Source organism: Bubalus kerabau, chromosome 4 (assembly GCF_029407905.1).
Source record: "Bubalus kerabau isolate K-KA32 ecotype Philippines breed swamp buffalo chromosome 4, PCC_UOA_SB_1v2, whole genome shotgun sequence".
NCBI classification, from domain to species: Eukaryota; Metazoa; Chordata; class Mammalia; order Artiodactyla; family Bovidae; genus Bubalus; species Bubalus kerabau.
This window is the reverse complement of record NC_073627.1, coordinates 6,084,707-6,091,413: the sequence shown is the minus strand read 5'-3', so window position 1 is coordinate 6,091,413 and position 6,707 is coordinate 6,084,707.

Here is a 6,707-nt window from a genome sequence, read left to right as displayed (position 1 = left end):
GCTGCTGGCTTCTTCCATCTCACCAGTATTTCCAGAACATTCATCACGTTTCTGGTTCAGTGACAGAAGGGTTCTGTATTCCTCATTAAGGGCTTCCCTGGTGGCTCAGCAGTAAAGAGTCGGCCTGCAGTGCAGGAGACATGGGTTCAAGCCCTGGGTTGGGAAGATCCCCTGGAGGAGGAAATGACAACCCAGTCCACTATTCTTGTCTGGGGAATCTGATGGACAGAGGAGCCTGGCGGGCTACAGTCGGTGGGGTCGCGAAAGAACCAGACACGACGTAGCGACTAAACAACAGCAATCCTCATTAGGGAGTATTTTATCTATTGGCGACGGGGTGCCACGGAAGGAATTATAGCAGGAAGCGCGTAATTGGAAATCCCTTTAATTAAGGAGCTCGAGCTAATGACTGGAGGCCAGGAGGCCAGCCAGGGATGGGCAGATGAAGCCTGGAGCAGAGACGAAGGGAGAAGGGGCAGAGGCGTCTTGTGGATTTGAGGGATAGTTAGATGGGTGATGGGATGCGGGAGCCACGGATGGGCACCGCTGTCTGTGGCTCGGATGGGGGACAAACGCTACTAAATGTGCTGGAGAATTAGGAGAATTGTACGAACTTGCAGAGACCTGAGTTCAGCTTTGGGTCTTTTGACTTTTACAAGCCTGTGGGTAAGTGCTAAGTTGCTTTGCTGCTGCTGCTGCTGCTAAGTCGCTTCAGTCGTGTCCGACTCTGTGCAACCCCATAGACGGCAGCCCACCAGGCTCCCTCGTCCCTGGGATTCTCCAGGCAAGAATCCTGGAGTGGGTTGCCGTTTCCTTCTCCAGGGGATCTTCCTGACCCAGAGATCAAACCCATGTCTCTCATGTCCTTTGCATTGGCAGGCGGGTTCTTTACCACTAGCGCCACCTGGGAACACCTTACAGCCTGGCAGCTGTCAAAATCAGGTCAGTTCATTCAGGCAAGAGATGAGGGTGAAAGATCTGGGAGGCATCAGCTATCTAAGCAATAGCTGACGGCAGGAAAAAAAAAAAAAAAAGGTGGATCTTCTTACCAAAGGAAAAGTGTGGCTGTGAGAAGGCTGAGAACAGGAACCAGGAAACACCCGCATTTCAGAGCCTGGGGACTAAGAAGAGCAGACCCGGGAGGCAGAGAGGCGAGAGAAGAACCTGGAGCAGGCGACGGGCAACCCAGTTTAGAGGGTTTCAGGGGTGGTCGGCTGGCCAGACACCCCATAAGCCTTCTTCAGTTCAGTTCAGTCGCTCAGTCGTGTCCAACTCTTTGTGACCCCATGAACTGCAGCATGCCAGGCCTCCCTGTCCATCACCAACTCCCAGAGTTCACCCAAACCCATGTCAATCGAGTCGGTGATGCCATCCAGCCATCTCATCCTCTGTCGTCCCCTTCTCCTGCCCCCAATCCCTCGCAGCATCAGAGTCTTTTCCAATGAGTCAACTCTTCGCATGAGGTGGCCAAAGTACTGGAGTTTCAGCTTTAGCATCATTCCTTCCAAAGAACACCCAGGACTGATCTCCTTTAGAATGGACTGGTTGGATCTCCTTGCAGTCCAAGGGACTCTCAAGAGTTTTCTCCAACACCACAGTTCAAAAGCATCAATTCTTTGGCACTCAGCTTTCTTCACAGTCCAATTCTCACATCCATACATGACCACAGGAAAAACCATAGCCTTGACTAGACAGACCTTTGTTGGCAAAGTAATGTCTCTTAGAACTGATAATTAGGAGAAATTGGAGCCTCTTGTAAGGGAAGACAGAAGGGGCTACGTTTCCCCGTGGGCTTTTAGCTGGAAGCTTTGTAGGCATCACAAGGGGTTGGCATTCCCACCAGCCTTCGCCCAAATTGGTTTCCTCCTAAAATGTTATGTGGTGCTGTGACGTTTGTTAAGACTCACAGTGGACACAAGGTTAGAGGCAGGGAGGTGAAAGTAAGACCAAGACAGAATTTAAGATGAGCCAATGGGGATGCAGTTCTTACATGATTGCTTCCATCCAACCAGCAGTCTAGGCTCCACCAGCGACAAGATCCATCCCAAGCTTATCCCTAAACTTATCCCTACACCTGTTTATGGGGTCGTTTGTGTTCCATGGATCCTGTAGAGAAAAAAGAGGACACCGGAAGTGAAATAAGAAGTTGGAGCAAAGTGTGAAGAAACGTGCTTCCCCCTGCCTTTAAGTATTGGTCCAACGCGGGGGTGGACGGAAGGGTCTGCCCCTCGCCCTCCACACTGAGCTTCACAAGCCCCACAGGCAGATGGGAACAGTCCAGCATTACGGAGGCTTCTATCCTATCTTGCCCACGGTCCAGATGGTAAAGAATCTGCCTGCAATGCTAGAAGCCCCGGTTTGATCCTTGGGTTGGGAAGATCCCCTGGAGAAGGAAATGGCAGCCCACTCCAATACTCTTGCCTGGAAAATTCCATGGATGGAGGAGCCTGGCGGGCTACAGTCCACAGGGTCACAAAGAGTTGGACACGACTGAAGAGACTTAGCACACACGAATTACTCCAGTATGATCTCATCTTGCTAAGTCCCTTCAGTCATGTCTGACTCTGTGGGACCCCACAGACGGAAGCCCACCAGGCTCTGCCGTCCCTGGGATTCTCCAGGCAAGAACACTAGAGTGGATTGCCATTTCCTTCTCCAATGCATGAAAGTGAAAAGTAAAAGTGAAGTCGCTCAGTCGTGTCTGACTCTTAGCGACCCCATGGACTGCGGCCTACCAGGCTCCACCACCCATGGGATTTTCCAGGCAAGAGTACTGGAGTGGGGTGCCATCGCCTTGTCCGATGATCTCATCTTATCTAATTCCATCTTCAAAGACCCTATTTCCAAGTGAAGGTAGTGGTCTGAGACTCCTGGAGGCCATGAATTTGGATGCAAGGGGGATCCTGTTCAACCAAGTACACCAGCCTACCTCACTCCCTTATATTAAAAGCCTTCTCTAAGTCAGCTCCCTAACCTATCCTGTTTAATGACCATACCACCGTTCATCTGGACGTTGCTCCCTCCAGTTTCTGACTAGAAAATCAAGGCCTGAGGAGCTGGAGTGGATTTTCCAAAGCCTCCAGCTCCCAGCAGTGGCAACGGGCCAAAGGCAATCCCTCCTCATCCAGCGCGGGCTGCCCTCTGCTAAAGCTCAGTGCCCCCATCCCAGTCACTCATTAACAGGGCACCCTGCTGCCAGCTCGTAAGAGCTTTTCAATACAAGCTAATCCAGCCCTCCTCTCCCCAGAATCATCTTTCTTCTGGACTGAGAAATATTTTCTCCCTATGACTAAAAAGAGAGCCAAGGGGCTTCTCTGGCAGTCCAGTCTGGCTTTCACTGCAGGGAGCCACGGATTTGATCCCTGGTTGGGGAACTAGGATCCCACAAGCTGTGTGGGAAAACAGCAACAACAGGAGAAAATGAAAAATAAAAAGAGAGTCAAGTCTCCCCAAAGGAGATACTTACAGAAGGCTTAAGTGGCCAAAAGTATATAAGAAGACTCAAGAAAGAAGAGAGAAAAGAGATACTCAGGGTCCATGAGCGTGAGAGGGCTTCCAAGGGGGCTCAGACGGTAAAGCATCTGCCTTCAATGCGAGAGACGTGGGCTCAAACCCTGGGTCAAGAAGATCCCCTGGAGGAAGAAATGGAAACCCACTCCAGTATTCCTGCCTGGAGAACCCCATGACAGAGGAGCCTCGCAGGCTACAGTCCATGGGGTATCAAAGAGTCAGACCCGACTGAGTGACTAACACACACATTTTCGAGAGGGAACCACCCGAGGGGGCTGCAGAAATTGGGGAGAGTTCAGGGGCCCCAGAGGAGGCAGAGGTGCAAGGGTGAGGCAGCCCCTTCACCTGCCGCCTCCTGAGTCTGTGCCTCACTGCAGAGCAGGTGGATGTGCTGGTCGGTCCATACATTATCTGGGACGGGATATGGCTGGAGGGACTCTTCTCTTAGCCCTCTTCTCACCCGGAAATAAACGCTTTGACCTTGAGGGGGTAAATGATGTGTTTTGAGTGGATGAGCCACAGAGAGATTGACCTGCCGTTGCGGATGGTGGCTCCGCAGTGTCCAGGAGTCACAGACGCGGGGGACAGATGGGGGATGGGTGGACACAGCCACAGAGGGAGACAGAGCAGGATGGGGGAGAGACAGAGGGGCCTTCCCCTGGACTCTTTTGGAAGAAGAGGGGTGATGCCGTAGCTGCCCGGCAGCTGGGAGGTCCTGGGTCTGTGAGCCCTAAGCTCTGCCCTTCCGGGGGGGCTGGAGTTCAGTTGTTTAGTCGATAAGTCATGTCTGACTCGGCAACCCCATGGACTGCAGCCCGCCAGGCTCCCCTGTCCCTGGGATTTCCCAGGCAAGAATACTGGAGTGGGTCACCATGCCCTTCTCCAGGGGATCTTCCCGACTCAGGGATCGAACCCAGGTCTCCTTCATTGGCAGATGGATTCTTTACCACTGAGCCACCAGAGGTGCTCAGTTACACCTCCTGATTCTTAAACCCTCCTGGGAGAACACAATGCAGACAGCCCCGGTTGACCTCGCGCTTGACGAGGCGGGAGGCTGCCTTGGGACCCAGTCTGGGCATTAGACTCAGCCAGCGTGGGTGTGAGTCCCGCCTCTGCCGCTCACACCCACGTGACCTTGGGCACACCCTCAGCCTCACTGCCCGGCTGCGTCCCCGTCTGCTGGAAGGGCAGCGATGACCTTGAAGGCTGCCGTGCGGACGTGGTGAGACGGGTCTCGGAGGCCCCGGGACAGCCTGGCACGAAGCAGGCACTTCACACGAGGCAGTGCTCTCTCGGCACGTGCCCAGACCGTCAAGGGGGCTGTGGGACCCAGAGCACGCAGAGAGCCCCCTGAGGCTTTGGAGCTGTGCTCGGCAGTAGTCAGAACCCCTTCGTCGTGGCGTTCCTGTTTCTGTCTGATGCATCCTCGACGCCCCTTCTCCAGCCCCAGATCCCAGACCTGGACACCACCTGGACACCCACATACACCTAGAACTAGTCTCAGCATTTTCTCCCAAACCAACTCTCCTCCAGGGTTTGAGTCTCAGGAACCATCACCGCTGACCTTCTCCCTCGGACAAGCCCCCACTTCCGATCCTACAAGGAACCTTCTCCATCTGTCTCCAGAATAGCTCCCAAGTCCCCATACTTCTCTGCGCCCCGACAGCAACTGATGCTGAAAGCTTGACCTCGGTGCACTGGCGCCAAATCTAATCTCGGAGACAGAGTCTGGGGCGAAGCAGAAAAGCATAGCTTTATTGCTTTGCCAGACAGAGGGGGACACAGCGGACTCAAAAAACTGTGTATCCCAACCCAGGGGGGTTTGTGGGGTGGTTTATAGCGGTGGTCCAAGGCTGGGGCTGCTGGGAAGACTGGGGTGTGTGCAGAGTCTGTGCTCCTTTCATCTGGCCTCAGGTGAGCTCTTGATGGCTTCTCTGGCCTTTCATCTGGCCTCAGGTGGCCTTCCCTGCTTCCCTGGTTGCTCAGCAGTAACGAATCTTCCTGCCAGTGCAGGAGACGTGGGTTTAGTCCCGGAATTGGGAAGATCCCCTGGAGGAGGAAATGGCAACCCCCTGCAGTATTCTTGCCTGGGAAATCCCATGGACAGAGGAGCCTGGTGGACTACAGGTTGCAAAGAGGAGGACTCGACTTGGTGACTGAGCATGAGTACCAGTCTCCCCCGGAATAAAGATCGCTGACATCTTCCGCTTGTTGGGGGTTTCTGTTCCATAAAGAGCTCAAAGCTCCTGTCGTGTGTATCCCTTGAGGCAGACCAGACCCGCCCCGAAGCTGAACTGCTCTTCCCTGGCTGATCTTCCCTTGTCTCTGCGTCCACGCCCTTCCCTGACCACCCGCCTCTGGAATCTTCTCTGTGGGACTCAGGGAAACTCGTGGAGTGTGGAGTCCGTTCCCTACAAACAGGGAACAGGGGACGTGGGAAGGCTGCCGTGCCCAGGAGCCACATGGGGTCCTGCTCAGTTTCACCACCACCAGGGCCCAAGCTAAAGCCACCTCTCTTCTCAGCATCCTCTCTCGCTCTCTCTGGGCAGGGAAGTACTTTTCCCCCAGAAATGAAAGACAGTGAAGTCTCCAGAAGGAGGTATTGCTCCCTGGAGATTGTGTCTCTCTGGAATCCCCAGCAGTAGCCCCTGATGGACTCTTTTTAAAAAAATATTTATTTATTTGGTTGTGGTGGGTCTTAGTCATGGCACGTCCGATCTACAGTTGTAGCATGCGAACTCTTACTTGTGGCTTATGGGATTTAATTCCCTGAACAGGGGTTGAACCTGGGCCCCATGCATTGGGAGTGCAGAGTCTTAGCTGCTGGACCTTCAGGGAAGTTGCCCCGATGGACTCTTGGCACCTGCTTTTACCTCCTTCCGTTCCTGCCCTGCAGGAGGGACAGGGAAGGTACAGCAGTCACTTCATGAGCTCTGAGACTGCGTGGTCTTGGTCCCCACTCTGTCCCAGGGTGTCACGAGGTGCCCAGTGCAGAGCTGACAGTCCAGAGCCGCTGGACTCACCCATGAGAGAATGACTCACAAGGATCCCCAACTGCCCCAGTAATCCTCAGCGCCCCCCCTCTGCCCCCAGAACCCACGGGACCTGGTCCCCATGCCCGCGGCTTGCGGTACTCCGAGACGCCTCACCCGCCGGAATGCTATCTCTGCAGCCAGCCTGCAGGGCCTCCCGGTGGG